The sequence below is a fragment of the Anser brachyrhynchus genome (assembly GCF_964034855.1).
Source record: "Anser brachyrhynchus genome assembly, chromosome: 1".
Lineage (NCBI taxonomy): Eukaryota > Metazoa > Chordata > Aves > Anseriformes > Anatidae > Anser > Anser brachyrhynchus.
In genome coordinates, this window is record NC_137694.1 from 117953128 (window position 1) to 117957699 (window position 4572).

The window sequence follows — 4572 nt, forward strand, 5'->3', positions numbered from 1 at the left end:
TTATTACATATGTTATTAATACACATGCTTGGTCCTAAAAACAAAAATCTTGAAAAAGAGCTAGGCCCCATAAATATGATTGTTGACAAATTGGCTAAGGTTCAAAACAAGGTGCTCACCGTTTCATTTTGACTGATCATAATTAATTTCAAGTTATATATTTGGATATAAAGCACAACTATAATGCCATGTTTCGGTTCTACCTTGGAATGAACTTGGTACACCTCGGATACTTGTAGTTTCTTTTGAAACTATTCACACACCAAAAATACATCCTGACAAAGAAAAAAACAACAACGTGGAAAAACACACAAATAATGGTACTGTCCGGTTTGTATTCATCGAAATATCAGTATTTTAGTGATTAATCTTAGAAGTCTCTTAACATTTTGTTGTATTATAACTACTTTCTTTTCTCTGTAGGGTTGCACTCTTCCCATCCTCCGATATCTGGGTAAATAATCACTTCCTGAGTGGTCACGACTTCGTGAAAGAGACAAAGGTTAATGGCACGTGTCTCGAATTGCTGATCCTTTCTTTTACTACTTGTATCCGGCAATGCAATAAAAGAAGAAAAAGTATGTTTGAGAGTACTGGTTGTCTATTACAACAACCCTTCAAAAAGATATTTACTAGGGTTCAGTAAAGCACCGTGAGCTTTTAGAAAGTAAACCATGACGTGAGCTGCTTCTTTTCTCCTTTATTTTCACCTGCTGGAGCCAGCGGTATTCTCCCCACCAGAGAGCGCCAGGAAGCCTCAGTCGGTGGGGCCGGCATGGAGAGGCCGCGGTGTGTGGCGCTTGAGCGGCCTGCTGGAGGGGACAGATGGGAGGGGAAGGTGTTACGGCATGGGCAACGGAAGGGGTTCTCCTGCCCTGCTCCGTGCTGGTGTGGCCTCATCTCGAGCACTGTGTGCAGTTCTGGGCACCACAATACAAGAAGGACATAAAACTATTAGAGAGTGTCCAAAGGAGGGCTATGAAGATGATGAAGGGTCTGGAGGGCAAGACGCATGAGGAGCGGCTGAGGCCCCTTGGTTTGCTCAGCCCAGAGCAGAGCAGGCCGAGGGGAGGCCTCATGGCGGCCTGCAGCTCCCTCACGAGGGGAGCGGAGGGGCAGGCGCTGAGCTCTGCTCTCTGGGGACAGCGACAGGACCCGAGGGAACGGCGTGGAGCTGGGACAGGGGAGGGTCAGGCTGGGGGTTAGGGAAAGGTTCTGCACCCAGAGGGTGGTCGGGCACTGGGACAGGCTCCCCGGGGCAGTGGTCACAGCACCGAGCTGCTGGAGTTCAAGAAGCGCTTGAACAAGGCTCTCAGACATAGGGTCTGGTTTTTGGGTGGTCCTGTGGGGAGCCAGGACTTAAATGATCCTTGTGGGTCCCTTCCAACTCAGGATATTCTGTGATTCTCTGATTCTACAGGCAAAAAGCTTTTAACTCCTCAGTCATAAGTTCACTTCATGTTCAACTGCGTTTACTGTAAGTTATCTTAATAGGTGTTAAATCATAATTAACCCCCTTGTATTTTCTTAGAGAACTGTCTGTGCTGCAGAAACCATTGGGACAAGCTGGCATCCTCCTTGGAAGTCCCAAGAGGGAGGCAAAGACTAAAGAATCAGGAGATGCACATTGTCTCTCCACTCCCAGCTGTCAGGCAGAAAACATACTGGTTGGTGGAAGGAATAAATACTGGAGCAGAAGGCAGGTTTTAGACGAAAGCGTAAATAACATGCCTTTGACTAAAAAAGAATTTTTCTCCAAACTCAGAAATTGCCACAAAACAGAGCCAACTTTAAACACACATTTTTATATGCAGACACACATACATACATATAGAGGGAGAGGTTCACCTTGTATGTGGTGCATTCATGTGGGGCTCTTCAGGTGGATGTGATGTTGCAGTTGTTTGTTTCTGGCTCCTCCTAGTGCCCATACAAAGTGTCAGAGGCACATAATAAATTCTAGGATCATCTCCACAAACTCCGCAGAATTAATTACATCTCAGGCTCAATGTAATTCTTCTCCCAACCCTTCTGAGCTGTATTAGTACTTTAAAACTCATTTTTTATTATCAATGATTTTCCTCCATACTTACTCATAGTGAGCATGCTGTTTTTCACATTTCTATCTTTAAAAAATTCACTGACATGCTTCTATCAGATTTCTGCCGATGAAACAAGTAATCTGAATGCAAGCTAACAAATTTAAGTTTCCTTTTGGTGGCATTTGGCTGCTCAGTCGATTGATGAGTGAAGAGGAGGAAGGCTTTACCTTTCCCCTTACAGGATCAGCTGTGTCAGCCCTGACAGCAACCAGACTCCGTGCCAGGTGCCCCACAGAGCAAGAGATGTGCATGAAATCAAGGACTAACCATCTGAGGAAGAAGTAAGTGGGATGGTGGTCAACAGAGCTGTGTTTACTGTTCTATACATCCTTTTCTGGTTTTAGATTCCTCTCTTTTTAGGACCCACAGGTGTAGGTGGCGAGGTGGAGAAACTGCTAACGTACCTCCACAGGTATAGTTGTGACTCCTAGTGACATCCTCAGGATGTGCAGACTTCAAAGCTTGTTCCAAAAGGACCTGAACTTCCTCTAATGCAATATTGTAGGGGAAATACTATTAATCAATCTTTTGGGACATCTTTCTTCCCCTAAACTATTTGATAGACTTCCTAGCATAGAGGAACGGATGCAGCTTCTTGTCAGCCAAAAAGGGTTGGAAGGTGTCAAACCCCAGGGGCTCCAAGCTGTTCATTGAGGAAATAAGGAAAAAGCAAGAACCAAAGAGCAATATTCACTACAACTGACACCTTAAAACAGAGGCTGTTTTCTTTCGTTTGCAGTAGGGCCACAGTTTGCTCCCTTCTGTATCTCATCATCTCTCATCATCCGCTGCTGTTGCCATCCTACTTTCTCCTGCCTCTTCTCGCTCATTGACTTTTTCCTCCAAACACCTGCCTGTGGAGCTTGCAAAACTCAGCATGGTCTCTTCTTTATAGCAGAAGTGTCCCTGGATGCTAGTAATCCCAGCAGGTCATGGTGCCTCATCACTGCTTCATGTTTAACAAGCAGTGATCTCTCTTCATTGGAGAGATGCATGTTGCCTGAGCCCTCAAATATCAGCTTAAGTTAATGTCAGCAGCCAGGGCTCCATGACATTGAACTTTATCCATCCTAGGTCCTGGATGACCTGACATTAAGAAATTTTTAAAGGTTGTATCATAACTGCAGAAGTAATGTAAAGCAAATCCTTTGTTAACAGAAACTGGCTTTGCTTTCAATGTCAATTTTTTTTTTTATGTCGAATATAGATTGTATGGTCTCTAGATCAGGTATTTATTAAATATTTAAGCAAATGTTAGTGCGCTCTTTAACAATAACAGATGGAAAACTGTACGTAGATCTTGACTGGATGCAGAAAGAAGTAGAGGTTATTTCCTTGTGCTGAAAGGAGAAAGAGGGAGCCAAACCTCTGGTGACTTACCACTCTGTGAAGGGATCAGTGAGCAGCTGTCCCCATTTTTTCTACAGCTCACTTATCCTCTGACATGCAGGGATGCTTCATGGAGGGACAGGCCAGGAGCCCTTTGTCCCTGTTTTCACAGATATTGAGGGATTATCAAAGGCACAAATCCTCTTGACCTTGGAGTACCCTTTCAACCCTTCATTTTGGGCGCTTGGTGGACTTGGTACTTCAGCTCTGCCAGTATGTTCCACCTGACCTAAGGCCTCCCCCAATCTAACAAGACACCACACACACACGTACGTAAAAAGAACAGATAACTGTTAAGCACATGCTCTTGCTGCTAATCTCACCCTTCCCACCGAGGCCCTTCTTTGCCTCCCCATCAGTGATTTTTATGAAACTTGTTGGGGATTAATTCTTTTGAGACCTTGGCTCCTCTTATTAAACGTGATTGAAATTGGTCGGTGGGTCCAACCAAACGCACAAATGAAAAATGGAAAAGGACAGCAGATGTGGAGTGCAGAAAATTCAGAAAACAGCTCTAGTTTTCAAAGATAGGTGTCTTATCTGCTTTGAAGAAAGGAACCTAGCAAACCCCCTTCCCAAAAGATAGAGACAATTTTCTGCATCATGAGAATACAGAGACTGCATTCTCACCCACAGGCTTTTGGAGATGGAAATACATGCTGCAAAACGGCTTTTGATGAGAGCACTGCAAAATACCATAACCGTTCCTGACGGTGTATTTTCAAACATCTGGTTCAATCCAGTTTTAGATGAAAGAGATACTCAGTCAATGTAACCTTGCTTCCACAAAGTTCTGTTTTAATCATTGATTGCAGAGGAAGCAGAATTTGGGCACAGCTCAAGTTTTCATCAAATTTTCTACAGCAGTTAAGTTTTCTTGTGTTTTCCAGCAAAAAGTTTGCTGAGACGCTTACTAAATCAAATGAAAAGTCATTATTTTAGTAAAGTAAAAACTGTCATTTGCATTCAACAACTAGATCAAAAGAAGTCTTTTTGTAAACAAAATTCCAGTCCCACAGGCACAATGGTATGTACAATAACATCTCAATTTGCCAAGAGGATCCAGTATAAAACACAATAA